The following is a 20,957-nucleotide window of genomic DNA, read 5'->3' as shown; positions in this document are numbered from 1 at the left end:
CTTCTTCTGTTGTTATTTTTCATTTTCATGTAGAATGTAGCTCTTGATATATAGCTTTAAAAACATTTTTTTTTCATTTAGGTGATATCGTAAAAGCTTCTCTGTACAAAAACTTAAATGATTTTCAGTAGCAATTTTCCCTGTGTCCTTGGACCAATTTCTGATTCTTTTAAGACATGTTACCCACTGTGATATTAACGTATTACTATAAGAGTTGTAACAGCAGGAGACAGCTTTTTTCTTCCTCAGGAGAGATAGAAGGGATATGTGCCTACACTTTGTATGAGAATTTTCTTGACATCTAACTTATACTTTTGGCAGTATAAGTGCTATATAGTAACACTTCTCCACTTTAGCAAGCTTCTTCTAATGAACTCAAGGATATGTAAGCAAAATGCATTTGTCTATATCTATAACTCTCATAACTAGTTGTCTATAGATAACTGGAATATATTTATTCTATAAATATTTGGGTTGAGCACTATATTTTGTCCAGGGATCCCACAGTAAATAAGACATCATGCTCTTCAGGAACTATTATGTCTAATGAGGAAATACAATTAAATAAACAGCAAATTTCCTCCCCCCCCCAAAAATGTGATCATTGCTATTATAGAGTAACCATAAGAGGACATAAAAGCCTATAAAAGGAACAGTGAACCCCATGGAGGCAGCGGACTGGGGGTGGGGGGAATCTGGGTGAGAGGTGGTGACCGAGGAGGTGACCCCTGAGCTGAGTGATCCTTAAAGGACCAGAACAAATTAGTCAAGGGAAGGAAGTTGAAATAGATGGGGTAAAAGAAACATTCCAGGTGTTCTGAGCAATATGTGTGAAGGCCAGGAGGCAGGACAAGTCATGAACAACTAACAAAGATGGTAAGAGATGAAACCGGAGAAGGAAGCAAAGACTAGATTCAAAACTATTTCCGGTATTGTGTATCAAAGAATATGGACTTCTTCCTGAAACAAGCATTAAAAAATTATGCTCAGTATAGGAGCAAATCCTTCCATGCTTGCCTGGAGCAAGTGCTATTTTTTTTTTTCCATAGATGAAGTAATAATGTAACAGACTTTCATTACAGGATTACTGTGTGTAAGACACTGTATTTGGTAAGTAGGAAGTGAAAGCATTCAACCTCAAGAATCAGTGTGAAAACAGGGCAGAATATTTGGAGGTACTGTGTGTTCTGGTGAGAAAGGAACATGGATAGGAGGAATGCTGGGTGGTAGAAGATAAAACTGAAAAGTTATATTAGAGCTTAATATCACAGTAAGTATATGGACTTTAAATAATAAATATGCTATCCACATTTTTTTGAGTAAGGAAGAAAATGGACTATATGTGCATTTTACCCAAAATGTGTATTCTTACACTTTATTATAGTGTACGAGTCAGAAAATATATCACTTGGCTTGAAGCAATTTAAGCTCTACTTCTCTTTTAGTTATTTAAGGACCCAAGCTATCTAAATGAGCCACTATGGCTTCTTTTAAATATTGATGTTGGAGACCACTGCTCAGCAAGCTATTCAAATGCAAATTGAACATTTATTTCAGCTTGCCCTCAAGGAGCTCACCATCCAAAGTTACAACCAAAAGCAGCTTTCATAAGCCCCCATTATTTATCTCTCTTGCTCAAAGACAGTAAAAAATTGAATAGCTCTCAAATTTCATGGTAGTCTCATGGCTCCCTCTACATTTCTCCATCCTTTTGTCTGGTTTTTCATTTGCAATCAAGTTAAGTTAAAGACAGTGGGCTAAGTCAAACCACATTCCTTCTCCCACAGAAACTACTGAGACATCGTTTATCTTCTAAAAACCAGAAAGCCCTTTCTACCTCCTTCTTCCAAACAGGAGCTGATCTAGGTTGTGTGGATGTGAACCTTATTCATTTTGGGGGAGGGAAGGGACTCTTTAAGAAAACTCAGTACAAAATTACGTACAGATTCCTATCTTTCCTCGTTGGAAGAATTGGGGAGGGGTCCTTGCAAATAAAAGGCCAAGCTTTATTAGCTTCATGGTAAATTCTCCCCTCATAAAGAGCAAATAGATAAAGATGCAATGTTCTCTCAATAGTTATCAATAGAATTTACACCTACATTGGTCATTTGGGTCTAAGAAATATATCAGAAACATGAAAACGCCATTAAAAGCCCCTGCTTTCTGTTATAATGATCCACATTTGCCAAAACCACTAGGAGCAGTTCTCATCTGAATATTCAATCAACAGGGAAATTTTTGTGCATGGGCTGTCCTTTCTCTCCCCCCCTCCTTCTCTCTCTCTCTCGCCCTGTTTTTTTAACAATTTTACTGATTCTAGATTCCAAACCCTGACACTTAAGCAATGAACCTTTGCTTCATATCTGCCCTTTCAGGAAGTTACACCCAGAGAACTAGGCCATTTTCAAATGCTGGCACCCATATAGCTAGGATAATAAGGTAGATGAGATGTGTTTTATCAGGTAGAAAAAAAAACCAGAGGGGGGAAAAAAGGTGCTGCTTTGGGGCAGTGTCCTTAAAAGTCTGGTTCTGAAGCCAATATTGGCTGCTACATTTAGCTGCTTAGTCCCGTGGAAACCAGTTGTATGACTCTGCAGATAAAAGGCTGTAGACCTCTGGAATACAGGCAAGTAGCACCTCATTATACAAATAGAAGCAACTCAACTATGCATGCCCTCAAACTGAGCTCAGTGTTCTGCTGCATTTCAAAAATATCCATCTGTTCCAAGAGAAGAAACAGGAAGTTTTGTTAATTATCTCTCACAACCCACTAGTTAGTTTCCAGAAAAATCACTAAAGCCATCTTTCCTGAATACATTTAACAAGTAAGTTACAAGATGCGGCACAGTAAATAAACCTTACATTACTCCTTTGAAATGAACCAAATCCATCAGTTGGCCAATGGCACACTCACTGTCTCTAAGTCCTTTTCCGTGTCCTCAGAGCTCAATGGACATAATTATTTTCTGTCCAGAACTTTTTTCATACGACAATATTGGCTAGTAAAGCATTATCACACCAGATAGATGTAAAACACTAGATATCACACAAACACTTGAGAGATATTTTCTGCTTTATTTGCACAATTTTGTTTGAGGACTTCATTAAATCACCTCACAAGTGTTCACACTATTCAACAAAATAAATTCCTGGGTAATATTTTCTTGTTGGTTATTAGCTAATTTAAATAGGTGTCTCTAAAACTTCTTCCCCAGTCCAATTATGTTGTGTTGACGAAGATCCATGCCAGAATGCTATAATGGTATTAAGGATACACATGCCCATTTGGACCCCTGCCATCATTCTATAAATCATTGCCAATTATGCCAATAAAGCAGCCTGGGCCATGATTGATTTCTTAGTTATGCAGTCAGCTGTTCCGCAACACTTTGTTTTCCTTCAAATGTCTCAACCATGGCCTCATTTCCTAAAATCGTGATGGTTTACATAACCCCCAAAAAGAGACATTTGTACACATCTGTTGGTGAGAAAAAGAGTTTAGAGATTCAGTGAAACCTCAGTAATTCCATCTAACTATTGGGAAGGATAATCCAAACTTGGAAAAACTCTGGATGGTGAAAGATTTTTTTTTTTTAATACAAAGTAGTTTTTTTCCTACTTTTATATCTCTACAACACTTCAAATTAATCAACAAAGAATCACTTTCTGAAGTGCTCAGAGTCTGTGAAATGTATGGTAAGTCTATAAAAATATAACAAATATTTAGCATTATTATGACAGTTGCCTGTTAACTGGGGTCACTTCCTCACCGGCAGAGAGAAGCACAATATTATGGAATCTTTGAGGCAATAGGCTTTTATTTTTAGTAGAATCTATTATTTGCCAAAACTTAAATGTGTTTTTGATCAAATATCATGGATCAGGCCTGGATATTTGATATTTATTCAGATATTAAAGACTAGACCCAGCTGGAAAACAAAGTAATAGAGCGGAAAGCACATGGACCCTGAAGCCAAACAGACTTGGATTCAAATCCCAGCTCTAGCCTTCACTAGGTCTATAGGATTTATCTGTTAATTCAGCCAACAAATATGTATGATATACCTACTCTGGACTGCAGTGGTGGGGAACAAGACTACAGTCCCCATTTGGTGAGGGCAAAATCCTCTAAGTTAAATTCCCTCCAGTGGGGAGAAGAAAATAATCAAATAAAGGAAGAAAATAATTTTAAATAACATTAAATCTGTACAGAGTGAGTGGAGGGAGGCTGCAGTGGGATAGCACATTTGGGTAGTCAGGGAGGACCTCAACGAGCAGATCTGAATGATGCAGGGCCCGGGCAAAGGCTGGAATGGAGCAGATTAATCAAAGCAAAGAGACCAGCCCAGGGGTCCTGAGTTGAAGCCAGTTTGGTGTGTTGACAGAAAAAAAAAATAAGGCCAGGCACTTGCTCTCTGAGTGACAACTATCTTCAGTTGTGAGAAGGAAATAGCAATGATGCTAATTTGGCAGAATTATCATAGAGATTTTATTTGCAAAGTTCCCCAGGAGTGCCTAGCATATCTTAGACACTCAAAAGACGTAAATGTGATTAGCATTTTCATTAATGTTTGGGGGCACCGAAATCCTGTAACTAATATAATATCTGCAAAACCAAAAGAAGTTTACTATGCAGAATTACGGTTAATTTCCAAAGAATGCCAGTGAGCTGTATTTATCTAAAGTGCCCAAACTGAGTTTGGCTTGATCTAGAGGCATAGAAGCAGACCTTTGTATTTAATTTTAAATACCTGTGAATAGGGGTGCCTAAGTGGCTCAGTCATTAAGCATCTGCCTTCGGCTCAGGTCATGAGCCCAGGGTCCTGAGATCCAGCCCCTCATCGGGCTCCCTGCTCAGCAGGAAGTCTGCTTCTCCCTCTCCCACTCCCCTCTGCTTGTGTTTCCTCTCTCCCTCTCTCTGTCAGATAAATAAACAAAATCTTTAAATAAATAAATGAATATGTCTTTCATTTTAAGTACCCTTGAATATTTGTCTGTCATGTTCAAAATATTTTCATAAAGACCAGCTTTGAAAGGCGTTCTACATATCTTGTGGGTTTATAGTAAAAATTGATATTGATAAAATGGTCATGTGACTACCTGGGTCATTTAAAAATATGCATATTTTCTTCATTATGAATACACAAACGTTCAAGACTGTCAGAATTGTCACACCACTGTGACTAGAATGAAGTCCTTATAATACACTTTCTAAAGTAGCCGCTTAACATAGTTAATTGTACTAAGCATAATCAAATGCATAAGCATCCCTCTTAACATTGAACTTTAAGTCACCCCTGGGTGATAACCAACTCAATCATACTACTTCATAATTATTACCCTAATATTTACTGATGCCTAAGCTACTGAATTCTTCCAAACAATAAAAATGTCTGCATAAAAAGAAAGCTACTTACAAATACAATTGAAGTCAAAGAGGCAACACCTTGGAGCTGTACAAGAGAGAAAACAAATAATTCTGTGAGTAATTCTAATTCAGTAAGAAATATTACCAATTAAAAGAAGCTATCTTCTTTATTTAAAAATGCTAGTTGTCTAGAGATTAAATAGAAACTTGCTGATATGCATTACCTTCTCTATCTAGGTTCTTTGAGACCCACAGGCCACAGAGAAAATAAATCATCTCAGTTCCACTTAAACAACTTTGTCTTAAAATGTAAAAAAACAAAAACAAAAACAGGGACACCTGGGTGGCTCAGTCAGTTACAATTTGGACTCTTGATTTTGGCTCAGGTCATGATCTCAAGGTTGTAAGTTTGAGCCGACACTGGGCTCTTCTCGGTCAGTGAGGAGTCTGCTTGGGATTCTCTCTCTCCCTCTGCCCTTCCCCGCCCCTGCTCGTGCAAGCTCTCTCTCTCTCTTTCTCTCTCTCTCTCAAATAGATAAATAAGGACAGCTGGGTGGCTCAGTGAGTTAAGCATTGGACTCTTGGTTTCAGCTCAGGTCATGATCTCAAGATCATGGGAAGGAACCCCGGGTCAGGCTCCATGCTGAGCACAGAGGTTACTGAAGTTTCTCTCTCTCTTCTCCCTCTGCTCCTCCCCACCTCACACACTCTCCAAACAAACAAACAAACAAATAAATAAATATTCAAAAAATAAAGAAAAATTAAGGCAACAAAATAAATGAAGTACATTTGGATTATAATCCAAAAGGTAAAATAGATACCCATGAATCCATATTGATAAAAATAAATGACTAAATAAATGAGGGAAAAGAGACAAATCTCCTAGGCAGAAAATTTCCAAATAATTCATGTAGATATTCTATCCATAAGAAGATGAAATGTAACTCTGCTGTTCTCAAGTGTGGGTTATACATAGTAACTTCCTGCCAAAGAATAGACTTTGGAAAGTGGGCAAAAGAATAACATTTCAATAGAAAGAGCTGACAAACACTACCTCAGCCAGGTGATCAAGGTCAACATCAATAGTGATGATTCATGTTAATAGTACACATCTTTGAGATGATGCTCTGAGAGATGGTGAGTTGAGACTGGTACTTTGCCTTTGTAATCTTCTTTCCAAAAACCCATAACCCCAATCAAATTATAAGAAAACCATAAGACAAATCTCAACTGAGAAACAGTCTATACAATACCTGATAGCACTCCTCAGAACTATCAAAGTCACCGAAAACAAGACAAGTCTGAGGAACTGTCACAGCCAAGAAGAGCCTGAGACATAGTGACTAAATGTAATACAGTATCCTGGATGGGATCCTAGAACACAAAAAGGACACTGGGTAAAAACTAAGGAAGTCTGACTAAAATATAGGTTTCAGCTTTAAAAAAGAAAATAATGTATAGTCACAAGTCTCTTAAATCCTTTGAGATGAGTTAAGTGAACTAGGAGTAAAATATACTATTTTCATTCATCAATTTTCCTTTTTCTCGCACAGGTGACTGTCTAACTCAACCTAAAACCACTACCAGTAACTGAGAGGTAGAGGTAGCATTTGAGGAAAACATCAAAGCTATCAACACTGTATCTTCATAAGATGTTTTAAAAGTTTACTGATTTAAATAACAATGGTAACATTTGTAAGTGACTTGGAAAATCAACTACCCCCTAGAAATTGCTTTCCTGGGCACCTGGGTAGGTCAATGGATTAAGCATCTGCCTTTGGCTCAGGTCCTGGAATCAAACCCCATGTTGGGCTCTCTGCTCAGTGGGGAGCCTGCTTCTCCCTCCCCCTGCTCGTGTGCTCTCTCTCTCTTTCTCTCTCTCTGTCTCTCTCTCTCTCCCTCTCAAATAAATAAGTGAAATATTTTTTGAATTTTAAAAAATACGAAAGTAAAAAAAATAGAAATTGCTCTCCTGTGAAACTTCCCAGTGCAAACACTTACAGAAAAATAAGTTTAATTATCAACACTTTTACTTATCCCTTACTATATATGAGGAACCATTATCAGCCTTTTATATATATATCTTAAGTCATCTACGTCTCATACCATCATCATTTTTATTATTTATCTCCATTGTACTAATAAGGAAATTGAGGCACTGAGAGATTAAGTAACTGGCCCGGTAACCAGACTTATAAGTGATAGAGCCAGTTTTTTTTTTAACCTAGGCAGGGTGGTTCCAGGGCATGGGGATTTTCTAGAGGGGCTACATATCATCCCCACTTCTTTCTCCTGAGGGCTCTTTCTGAGCCATTGAAATCTGCCCTGAGCCCCTCCCTTTGTCCCATGCTGTGTCCCCTTTTACGGCCATCACTACCACCACTGGGAAAACTCTATAGGATTTCTGAGAAGGCAAATCAGTTTCTTGTCTATAGTTAGTTTAGATCTCCAGGAAGCACATTCTGGGATAGAGTTTCACATGCAGGATGTTGACTACAGAGTTCCCACAGTAGCAACACCTGGAGAAGAGAGATGGCAAGCACAAATAGGCAGAGGGAGAAGTCACGTTGTCATGCGGGCCCAACCGGCCTCAGCAGACTCAAAGAGGCTCTGGGTCTACAATAGCCCTCAAAACCTTTTCCAGGTGGGCCAAGATAGCCAGGCTTTCATTAATTGCATGATAAGTTACCTGATGGCCCTACCTAAGATCTGCCATGATCAGCATGGAAGAAAGAAACTCTTTAGTCCCCTCTTTAGGCATGCCAATTCCAAAGCATGTGTGCTGCACTCCCATGGGCAGCTTTACCCAAGCAGAGCCCATTTGGAGTAGGTAGTATTCAGAATGATTTCTTCTGACAGGTAGCTCTCTGTATCTAAGTGTCAAGTGTGAAGTTTGAAATTCCACCATTAGAAATTCATTCTTTTTTCTATTTTGAACTTTTTTTGTCATCAAAACTCTCTCACCAAATTGCAAGAAAAAAGCCCTCCAAAAAGGCAATATAAACCGTTCCCAGCTACTCTTGGTGGAACTTAATTGATTGTAGCTGTAAGCAAAGAAGAGAACACTTTGAAAGAGAAATGGGGCACTAAAAGAAGAAGTAAGAGGATGCCGAAAAATAAATACTACCTTAATTCACAGGTTTACTGACAGTCAACTCTGCCCCCTAGTAACAAAGAAGTTACTCTCTTCTCTTTACCTTCATGTCATTTTAGTACCCTCAGGACTCTAGAAAATAACATAAAGACATTTCATGGTGCATCATTTGTTTCATAATCGCATGGTAGTGCATAAGACAGAGTCTAATTATTTCTCTGAAACTGATCTCTTCCTGATTGGACAATGTTTATTCCTACTTAGACCTTCTTGACTTCTTTGCATAATGTGAGGAGAAATATGCCTAGAGATATCCTTAACACAGACTTTAGTCCTGGCAGGTCATGGGTTCCCACAAATACAACTAAGGATTTAATATGTGCCCTTATATTTATGATGTCAATGCAAGACGAAGATGTGAAAATTATCAGAAACCAATTTACAGCAGCTGAAGCAAATTAGGGCTTTAAGACTCATTGGAAAAAAAAAAAGAAAAGAAAGAAAGAAAGAAAGGAAGTAATGAAACAACCAGCTCTAGGCAAACCATATGTGCCATCCCATTTCTTTATTAATGGAAGTATAGCTCCATGTTAAAGAGAATTTAGTTCCTACAGCAAAGATGCCAGCAGTGGTCTGCACAGATTGTAACTATTCTCAAGGTGAGGTACCCAAAAATTGTACAGTGATTTAGAGGCAGTTTCTACAGTGACCTTATATTCACATGTGTGAAAGACCTCTACTTTATTCTCAACAGTGCCCAAAACTCTATGTACTCTTTGAAATTTGGGGAAATGATATATTTTATTTTGCCAATATTGGAAAACTTAACTATCTACAAAGAATATTCAAAGTAGTTGGCATGGGGCGCCTGGGTGGCTCAGTGGGTTAAGCCTCTGCCTTCAGCTCAGGTCATGATCCCGGGGTCCTGGGATGGAGCCCCACATCAGGCTCTCTGCTCAGCAGGGAGCCTGCTTCCCCTCTTTCTCTGCCTGCCTCTCTCTCTGCCTGCCTCTCTGCCTACTTGTGATCTCTCTCTCTGTCAAAAAAAAAAAAAATCTTAAAAAAAAAAAAATGAAGTAGTGGCATATACATCTTGACTACAACTGAGATTTTAGTAATTACCACAGAGTTGCCAAAGCTTGAAACATTGGTAATAGGTCGAAAGTTACCTTCTTCTAATATTAGTAATAATTTATCGGGAATCACAATTTCCATACATTATGAGAAATTGGCTAGAGAATGTGGCATCTCTGAACAAAAATGAAGATCCAAAGGAATTTTCTGCTCAGATGATACCAAAAATGACCCTTCAAATGAACAAGTCATGACCAGCTTTTATCAGTGTCTAACAGAGATAAAGAAGATATACAGCAGGCATGTCCCAAAGGTCAGCTTGACCTCACCAAGTTTTAGGGAGTTGCACCATGACTCACAAGCCTTGCTCAACTCTTAGAACAGATCCACCCATTTCAGAGTTTCTCTGAAACATCCTCCATCCCCAGATACTCACATTTTGCAAAAACTGGTTCAGTGCAAAAGCAAAAGCATGGAAAGATCATTGTGAATAAGAATTAGGTCAACCTACTATATCTTAAGCTCATTAGTATGATTCTCTTCTGATTCTCTACCCATGCACATGCTTCACTTCCTCTGGTTGAAGTTTTAGCTCTCCAAATCTCCAAGTGTCTCTTAAACTTACCCTGCCATTGACTAATCTCACATTTCAAAAACTTTACCATCAATTAGAGTACCCTATCATCTTGAACAAAAATATCATTAAAATAACATTGAAAAAGATCCAATTACCCAATTTTCCCCATCATTTATAAACTGCTATTATGAGTAAAAACTACATTATAATTCTTCTTAGGATGCCCTAATATTATTAGTATTATTAGCAATACTAATAATAGTATGTGTTTTTACCTACTGTATTTGAAGTGTACTTGTTGATATTCCTATCATTACCTACAATTTATAATGAAACATTATCAGAGTTTGGCCCTCTAATTTGTTTTCTTAGGAAGAATCAGCTACTCTTTGATTCCTCCAACCACTAGTGATCAAGGTTGCTCTTTAATATTTGAAAATACCAGAACAGAATCCACCAATCACTAATCATCCATATACATGTCTCTCTGGAACACTCCATTACCAAGGCAATAAAAAATGATGGTGCTTTTGAGTACAGCATCAGTATTTATATACTGTAGATAGTTTTACAGTTGAACATGTTATTATGTTTATGCCTAGCAGTTACAGCCATGTTCCCTGTTTAGTGATGACATACTATAGGAAAGTACTCATAGTAAACTGACTAGAAATAATTCATACGCCGTCATCATGAGAAGGACAGCCTGATACTAAAAGTCCTATTAGCTACAATATTAAATGATCCTTTGCATATTACTTTTTCCAGGATTAAGATACTCTGAGGTCAACTAATTCAAAAATTAGACTGTCTCACGATTATGCTAGCCCTCTTTTCCTACCTGATGTTGAATCTCAACGTGTGGCTTTAATGATTTTGCATTATTCAATGCTTAACATGTACTTTGTCTAAATTATGAAACCACAAGTTTTGACCCATGATGTATACTGATCACATAATGGCCTACTCATGTAATTCCTTTAGTAGGTTGCTCCCCAAGTTATCTCAATTTCTTCGTTTCTTTCAATGTGTGTGGTGCAGAATTCTTTCGACATGTGGTATGTACCTATCAGAAGTTTCACTACTCTGTTTTATTAAAAGCATGGAGGGTGTGATTTCCAATCCTTTATAATTTCCGGATTTACTAATTAAATTGCTTCAATCGTGTCAAAGGCACTTTTTATCACTTAGAATATTAAAATCAGCCCTTTTTGGAGAACAAAGTCAATCAGAAAAACTCTAAAAGCATGAAAAAGTGTTTCCTGTGTTCAGATGACTTAAAAGGAGCTCAAAGGAAATTCACCAAATTTAAATAAAAATTCATTATCCTAAAGAAAATAAGCCTGCAAATTAAAGCCACAGCAGCCAGCGCCCTGAAAACAAGCCTAGGTAGAAGACAGCCCCACCTCCAATGGACACATTCTCCTACTATTCTTATCACAAGCTTTTTTCCATGCCCCTAATCTGTTTAGATGGGGAGCAAATTCCTTAGCTGATGTGGTCAGCAAATGGGGTGTTTTGACTAATGTGTTAGACAAGGAAGACAGGAATCAAACATTTTCTGACCCCTATCTGTGGCAAGCAGGTTCCACTATATTTTATATCATTTAGTTCTCACAATGTCCTGCAAGGTAGATATTGAAATGCCCATTTTTCAGATGCAAAGACCAAGGGTGAGTGATGTTACAGAACTCCTCTGAAATCACTGGGCTAGCAAATGAAGAGCCATGACATAGATCAAGTTCTTTGATTCCAGAGCCCCTACTTTTGCATTTACCATGTTGAATATGTGTATCAGACTATACACAAATTACTACTTTCCAGGGAATTAGAATATGATAAAAATAAATTTGGGCCATGAGAAATATAATTTATTCTCTTTGAAGATTCAAAAAGCATTTAAGAATTTTGTCATGCCTTTGGGTCATCATTAGAAACATTAGTCATCCTTTCATTATCAATATATCAGAAGTGCCTATTAACAGAGATTTATGGTTAATGGAATGACAAGGAATATATCCGCACATGTGCCTGCTTCCTATAGGAACATGACAAATTTCAGACTTCTAAGACTATCTAAGTAACCATTTCATGATTATACATTAAAATACAATTTCTCATTAAGCATGATTATACAGAGCTGTTTGCACACTGCCCTCCTAGGAAGCCTTTAGAAATTATCAATGAACAGAGCATGACATGCCCATCATCATACTTGCCCTTTAAACCTTGTGGCACATGAAGTCCAGGCTTAACATCCAAATCCCCAGAGACCTACCGCTTTTAATCCCTAATTAGGAAATGATCTCAAGTAGCCCCCAACATCATCCAAAGGAAAGGATTGTTTCATTTGTTTTTCCAATTTGTCAGACTAATGATAACCCTAAATAAAGTCACTTTCATTGCATTACCACCATAGAGCCAAATACTGCTCGGCTCCTCTGATCATATTTTGGATTTTTGAAGAATTTTTAATGACTGAAAGTCTTCCTGACCCGAAACATAAATTCTCTGACAATAGCCTGTCTAACGCTGGCTTGTGAGTTGAGGAAAGATTTGGAAAACAAAGGCCTCCCTGGGCTTCCTTAGTTCTTCACGGCATTTGGATGATTGCCTGCCCTACCAGGATGACCTTGATTCCCCCCAGCCCAAACTTGAATCTCAGTGGACACTCATCCCAGGCCAAATACCAAGTTTTAATCATCTGTTTCAGTGTCTTTGTATTTTTTTCATTGCTATAGAATGTTAGAATGGGCAAGCTTACAAGACAGAAGAATAAGAATGTGCAACTATGTACATTCATAGTCTAAATGAATCTGAATCTATTGGTATTTTCTCCCCAAACTCCATTTTAAATGATACAGCTACATGTCATAGATGGAAAACCTTCCTCTACAGATGACCTAGCTAAAACTATGATAAACAAACCCTTTCTGATTTACAGGAACTTCCTAAAAGATCTCCTATTTGATATGTTGCAAAAACTAGGAAATATGTGACTGTTAGTATCAGAGAAGGAGATAATCTGGGAAAAATCATATGGTCAGATTTATTGGTGGTCTAGGAGATGCAGGGAAAGCAAACAAACCTGAAAGTTTGCATAAACATGAAGCTCAGAATATATTTCAAACTTTCAAGGGCTAGTGATATTTGGGAAGGAAGAGTAAAAATTTAGAAAAGAAGGTAGTTGTATTAGTTTGCTAAGGTTGCCATGTAACAAAGTAACACAGATTTGGTGACTTAAAGAACAGAAATTTATTTTCTCACAGCTCTAAAGACCTAAGTCTGAAATCAAGATGTTGCAGTTGGTTTCTTCTGAGGTCTCTCTCCTTAGCTTGTAGATGGTCATCTTCCACCTGTGTCTTCACATGGTCTTCATCTGTGCACATCTGCGTCTGAATAATATGACTTATAAGGATATTAGTCATATTGGATCAGGGCCTATCCTAATAGGGCTCTGATTTTAATATAATTACCTCTTTAATTACCCTATCTCCAAATACAGTCACATACTAAAGTCCTAGGAGTTAGGATTCAACGTAAGGATTTTGGGAGGACACAACTCAGCCCTTAACAGAAAGGACATGAAAAATATAATCCCTTTCCAAGACTGCCTGTGCCCTCAGATGATTTCTGTTACGAATGATGCAGAGCAAAGTGACCCATTGTGGAATGAGAGATCAGAACCTGAAGTATAGATACCAAAGCTGTTGCCATGGTTACATGAACAAAGGCAATATTAAAAGCAGCCTGAGTAGATGGGACAATAATTTAATCATGAAAACTTGTAATAAAATTGTGAGGTTTGATATAAATTTTATAGATTTTTAAAGAAAAGAAAGCACATATGATCTTCTATTCAAAATGTGGTTCTTATGTTCAAATATACATTACAGACCCTTTCATTCATTCATTTTATTCTGTCTATGTTTATTATTGACAGCCTACTACCTGCTGAGCTATAAACAAAGCCCAAATAATAATCAGAGTTTTGTTTTCTGGTGAATGATACCAATTCAAAAGCAAGCCTTTTGGCAAGTCCATGTTAAACCAGTTTGCCTTTTGTTTTCATTGTTTACTTCTTTTCTTTATCAAGCATGGGCAACATAAATTTTAGCCAGTTTCCAAATGAAATAAGTGTAGGAAATAATCACATAAACATATGCATGCCATTGTTGTTTGCAGTCAAACATACCAAGGCTAACGCAAAGGTTTTCCTGGTGCTTCCATGTGTCTAGAACAATAATTATTAATGGGTGTCCTTTCCTCTGTGGCAATATTTGGATTAGCAACAGTCACTATCAAGATCTGGAGCCCTCACTGGTGCCATGAAATTTACACTCAGATTGTGTCGCTTAATGACTCTGAAGATTCATATCTGACTTTTCCCTTAGTTCTAGATTTGAATAACATTTCCAAGAAAATAACAAAAGGATGTCTGTAAATCAAGACATCCTCTTGAAGGAGTTTGTCTTTATAAAAAAGAAGTAGTAAGCAGATATTCATGACTAAGTAAGGTCCTTCCAGGCTATCAACTGGCTATTGGCAATTCTGTAGCAGAGGCTCTCAGGTAGTTAAATCCAATGTGCAAAATGTCATCTTAAAACACCAGAGCTTGGTAGGAAAATTGTGAGACCCACAAAGGGAGAAATCCCAGTAATACCGGATGTCTCCGTTCATTCTTAATGGACTCCTATTACTCAAACAGACCATGTGACTTTAGAAAGTCTTTGTCTGCATTAAATTGCAGAATGGTTTCAACATACTACAGATGCCCTGGAAAGCAAAGGTGGACTTTTTTTCAAGCTGAAAACATGTAATGGTTGCCTCATGCAGAGATAAAAATTTGGCTGATGAAGTAACCCAAATTGACTTGTAAACTCTTGAAAACAAACAACTTTTCACAACACATCTCATTTCTCATCTTTAAGCCTTGGCAGTGAGCATCCTTTCTTTGGAGAGCTGGTCTGATGAAGAAAGCTTTTACTGCTCCATTTCATGAAAACCATTGTTTGTGTTTCTGAGTTCAGTGAAAGTCAAAATTAGCAGGAGAGCAGCAAGGTTTAACATGTCAGTTCCAAAGATCCTCTAGAGATTATTAATCAGTTAGATGAGAGCACTGCCTGTTCTCCATAGAATCTTTTTTCTTATAAGTGAAGCAAGTCTGGCATTGCCGGCAAATGTCAATGCCATGCAGAGAGAGTAGATAAATTTAGAACAAATGATTTCCCAGTTAAATAGGGACCAACAGTGAGTTTATAATAAAACAATTTGCACACAGTTCGGAATATGACAATGGTAATTGTTCTGCTGAAAACAAATCTCTACTGATGTGTGCTTGTGGCAGAGCAGAGCAGGTCCTAAGATAGTCCTTCCCACCTCTATATATGGGACCAGGAAGGCCACTCAGTATTTGTAACACTTGCCTAGCTTAGACGAGATCGGAACACATTGGGAGGTGTGATGACACGCAAGAGTTTTTAAACCCATATTTTGAGCTGGAAATATGGTACTCAATACCAGACATTTGCGAGCAGGGATAGAGAGGAATGCCCTTTCATCTTCAGCTGGTGGTTGATGTTCCTATTATCTGGAAGCTCTGAAGATGTTTTAATCCTGCCAGAGCACTGACTAGCAACCCGGCTGCACGATGAAACCAACTGAGGAGCTTTAATAAACTGATGTCTGGAATCCACCTCCAGAAACTCTGATTTAAGTGACTTGGGGTGTGGCCAGGCACTGGCATTTTTAGAAGCTCTCCCAGGTGATTCTAAAGAGCAGAAATGGTTCAGAAATTCTACTGGGGGGGGGGGAGGATGGGGGCACCTGGGTGACTTAGTCATTAAGTGTCTGTCTTTGGCTCAGGTCATGATCCCAGGGTCCTGGAATCAAGCCCTGCATCAGGCTCCCTTCTTGGCGGGAAGCCTGCTTCTCCCTCTCCCACTCCCCCTGCTTGTGTTCCCTCTCTCGCTGTGTCTCTCTCTGTCAAATTAATAAGTAAAATCCTCTAACAAAAAAAAAATTCAGGCAAAAACACAGCCTACTTTAAAAAAAGGAAATTATCAGATGACATTTGTCATTTATAGCTATAAAAGTTATGTCTACCTAAATAGTTCATATTCCATTTTTACTAACATCATAACAATCATCTCAATCATCATAGAAAATATGAATAATATAATGGATGAGAAGAGACCCAAGAGATAATTTAGTCCATAGAATCTCCAGCCAGGGGTCCTTGGATTCCTGGGAGTCCTTTAAGTAGTATGTCAACCCCTTGGAATTGCAGCTATGGATATTTTTTTGAGAAGAGTATCCATAGATTCTATCAGCTTCTAAAAGGTGGCTCTGGCTCCAAAAAGGTCAAGAATCATTTATGTAGGCTAAATCCTTCAATTTGCAGACAGTGAAACTGAAGATCAACATGAAAACAGAAAAGAATATATTCCTCATCACCCCTCCAAGACATCTCAGAACCAGGCCCATGATAGCCCATATGTTTTTGCACAAAACTGATTAAAATCCCAAACCAAAAAATGGACCTCCCAAACAGACTGACATTTTTTGACTAAGTGAAGATTTCAACCAGTTAGCTGAAATGTCCAGAACAGCACAAGTGGTAGCATTTTTAAGATGTTCTTAAACTTCACAGAGAAGAGTTCCACAGAATGGGACCCCAGGCTAAGAACATTCCCCTCAAGGATTTCTCAGATTAAATACAAAGTCAGGAAGTGAGCAAATGTTAGCCAAGCCCAAACAGAGATAAGTAGTGTCCCTGATGTAGTGTTGTAACCTCAATTTGACTTCTTCCAAAGTTTGTATCATGTTTAATTTATACCATTCCATAACCTTAATAAAATGTGGTTCCTATGTATATTCATTGATATGTCCTCATTTGAGTCCACAGCCATTCGTGAGAAAAAGATTCTTCTCTAAGAGAGGTTACTGATATGTCTGAAGATCACTTACATAACACATTACAACTTTGAGTGGTAAAGACCAGAGGCTTTCTCTACAACAAAGACCCAACTCTGGGCAGAGTCATCATAGAGGGTAGAACTTCATATGACATTTTTTGCCTTTAGCTGTTGCTGAGACTATGGAGAATTACTCTAATATCTAATTTCTTCAATTTTCTAATTGTGGCATATGCTGGCAGAATTTCTAATTGTGACATATGCTGGAGTTCCCTCTGGTAAAATATATGTAATATTAAATATATAACATTAAAACTGTTCTTCACTCGGTATCAATATACAGAGAAATCTACCAGGTCTAAGTTAGTAACTCTGAAGGTTGGAGTCAAACCTGTGCCTACCTCACTCTTATAGATATTCTGATATAGTTATGACTATGATACACCACAATGAATATGGGTTTGGGGACCATATTTATGTTTAAATCTCCATCCTACTGTGGGGTGCCTGGGTGGTTCAGTCAGTTAAGCATCACACTCTTGGTTTCAGCTCAAGTCGTGATTTTAGGGTCATGAGATCAAGCCCTATGTGGGGCTCCATGCTGAGCACAGAATCTGCTTGAGATTCTCTCTCTCTCCCTCTGTCCCTCCCCTGGCTCGAAGTCTCTCTCACTCTCTCTCTCTCCCTCTACCTCATAAAATAAATGAATAAAATCTTAAAAAAAAAAAAAAAAAACCTCAGTCCTGCTCTTTATTGGCTGTGCAAACTTAGGTAAAGTACTGAGTCTATGAGACTCGGTTTTCCTTCTATAGAATAGGATTAATTGTACCTCCATCAGAGGGTTGGTATCAGGTAGAGGCACTACCTAATATAGTGCCTTGAATATTACAGATATTTAGATATGATTCACCTTCTCCCACTATCTTCTAAAGTTCATGCTCTTTCCACCAAACCAAGGGAGTTTTCTGAAATTTTCCTATTCCTCTTCCTCACCACTAAAACTGAGCATTTTTTTTTTCATTCTTAAATCATGGCAGCCTCATTTAAATGGTCTTTGATTTCTTGATTGTCTTTTAGATAGACTTTACATTTATTCACTGAAGCTTTTAAAATACAAAGCAGAAAACATTGCATTAATGAATAAAAGATGTTGAATACTTTTATTTCCATGTGCTTTGCATTCTCATTCCAATTGCAATAATAGGTCAAAAATTAATATCATGAATTGAAAAAAGGAAAGGAGAAAAGAAAAAAGAGCCAAATTTAAGGGAAAAATATAGGATAAATTTAGGAGAGAAAGAGGCTTCTTGGCATCTAGTCATAATTCTGGGCTGAGATTTATTTACAAAATGGTACCCAGTTTATTCACTCATTCATTAAGTATTCTCTGGAGAAAACAAGTACTGAATGAAGACTAAAGGATCAGAAGATGTCAATCCATGAAGCAAAGGTAGGAAAAGGATCTCTGCTAGTGGATAACATCCTAGGGTTGAGACTTGCTCAAGGGGCATTAGAGAAACTAACGTCTACCAGATGGCGCTTTAGAGTCTAACGAGATATAGTAGTAAAAGGACTTCAATGTCATGCCCATGTCATGTAGCCCTTGGACATTTTCTAAGCTTAGTAAGCATATCTAGTGACATAGGGAGAAATAATAATATAAACAAAATGCTTCAGAAGTTCCCTAAGAACCTACAGAAAATCTAAATAAAGAAAAACCTAAAATAGACCATTTTAAGTTTTCCTCTGCTTTTTCACATGTTGTCATTTCCCAATAATTTACAAAAGGCTTTAGAATTTCAACAAACCTCAGATTACACATAAAAAGAAGAGACAAGCCTATGTTTCAGTTTGGTGATTCCAGACTTGATGTGTAATTACTGCTCAGCATTCGACTGTTAAAGTCGCTTGAATGTATTTCTCTCATCTTTTAATTTTACCATCATTTTTAAAGCAGCAGACTCAAAATTGCTTGCCAGAGCACGCTGGAATTTTTTTTTTTTCTAATTTTATGTTGTTCCACCTGGCAAAAAGAGAAATCGGTTATCGACTACATTATCCAGAGCTCTTAAGGACTGGTCATACCTTTCCAGGGATTCCCATCCATGGATGTCCTATACCCGTAATTCTCTAGGCTGGAGACATGGCTTAGTCAGACCTCCGAATACTGTCAGTAGCTCGAATATGGTTAAAGGCTCATTTAAACTTATATATTAAGACTTCACATGAGTGATTCTGTGTCTGCAGAGAAAAAGGAACTAAAGGTCATTTCCATCCCCCTGCCTCAAACCTAGGGTTAGCTGCCATGGGAAACCGTCCCTCCTTGGTTTCCCTTGGAACTCTATGTAAACAGCTGGAAACCAAGGGAAATCACCTAATCTCCGCTAATAAGATCAAGAGTTATGTCCCTCTTCTGGGAATGCTAGCCTGCTCTGGCTATGACCACATACAGAGGGAAAGGTCCAGTATTACTTGAATGTCTACTTCCTCCTTGTAGGTGCCAAAAATCAGGGGAATAGGAACTAACTAGCCAAATATAATATAATAGAAGCAAACAAACAAATCAATAAACAAACAAATAAATAAATAGATGCAAGAGTGAATGAGCAGAAACAATGTTAAATACGAAGGGAAGGGAGCCAGTGAGAAGAGGGAATAAGCGAAGCAAACCACCTGCTGATACAAAGAGAGCAGACGGTTGAGATAGACATAGTGATCTTCCAGCAGGATCAAGCACTTCTACTTTTTTCTCCTACTTAAACTACCGTGGGCAACTTTGCAAAAGTTGTTATCTCCTTCCAAAGTTGAACACAATTTATCTTAAAGGCGTCTTACTGGTTAATACATCTTTACAATAAACTCGCCACAAAGTGTAAAGAACTGAAGAAATAAATCTAAGTGGCTTTTAGTGGTGGCTGGGGTACCAGATTGACAGCTTTGGAAACGGATGGCTTCTTTTTCTCCCAAGAATAGATCCAGCCCGATAAACAGAGGTGTAAGATTTCCCCAACTGTTTCACCGGGACGCCCTCACCCTGACAAAGTGATGGCTGCGAGAGAGAAAGGACAAGTCACCTTTCCCAGCCAGTTCTCTGCTGACACTGCTCGCTCGAGAACGGCCATTTAACACCAAGGTGAAGGGAACGTTTTCCTTCCTACCGGCAAAACAGAGCCACCACTGGCTTATTTCACTTGGAACAGTGAACAGTCAAATCAGATAGTAATAACTTTTGACTACCCTCAACTCCACTGGTTTCAAAGCGCTGAACTTAAAGTGAAAACCAACTTGAGTTTCCCATTACAATTTCCCATAGCCATCTGGGCCTCTAACGGTCCCTGGCACTAAATCAGGTAATGCAGTATAGTGTGGCTATTTTATCTGGTTCTCCCAAAGATATTTGAAATGAGTACTCTGCCATCCATGAAATCAAATGAATCTCAGGGACATTTCTATTTATGCAGTGTGAGGGGGATCTTTCAAAAGAGAAAGGAAAAGCATAAAAAAGGATGGAATGTTTCCAGAACAAGTAATGTATATTTTCTTTTCGGAAAGAAAAGCAGCAAATACGTATGAAAAATTGAGGGGCATAAGTTAAAGTAGAGTCTTAACATCATTTATTTATGTACTGAACTTAAGAACCACTGAAGTCGTCTTCATCACAGAACCTTAAAATGAGCAGAGACCGATATAACACGGCTATCAGATTACAGTCAGTAGATGTTAGAAAACATACGCTTTGTTTATCTTACACTTTCCTAAACAATCATGTGCAGCTTTCTTTTGTTCCAGGAGTCACTCAAGCATATAATAAGAGTTCCAGCAAGTTGAAAACCTCTTGTATCTGGTTATTTTCAGGCAGTTGTAAACTTGCTGCCTCCAAGTCAGTAGTTTTGTTATGTTGTCAGCAAGGATTTAAAAAAATGCCAT

At 38.0% G+C, this 20,957-nt stretch overlaps 1 long non-coding RNA gene across 2 annotated transcripts in view; it reads right to left on the bottom strand.

Annotated features, from left to right (window-relative positions):
* The window catches only part of LOC308341799, a 93,740-nt gene extending 87,896 nt beyond the window's left edge, over positions 1-5,844 (bottom strand). Inside the window, exons 1-2 of one of the 2 annotated variants that reach the window (XR_013966724.1) lie at positions 5,593-5,844; positions 5,418-5,453 (exon numbers count right to left, since the gene is read on the bottom strand). This is a non-coding gene — a long non-coding RNA (uncharacterized lncRNA). The remainder of the gene's footprint in view (positions 1-5,417; positions 5,454-5,592) is intronic. The other variant, XR_013966725.1, reaches the window with a different exon arrangement.
* Between the last annotated feature and the right edge of the window lie 15,113 nt (positions 5,845-20,957).

The sequence above is a fragment of the Martes martes genome, assembly GCF_963455335.1.
Source record: "Martes martes genome assembly, chromosome: 4".
Taxonomy (NCBI): Eukaryota; Metazoa; Chordata; class Mammalia; order Carnivora; family Mustelidae; genus Martes; species Martes martes.
This window is presented reverse-complemented; position numbering and strand designations above follow the sequence as displayed.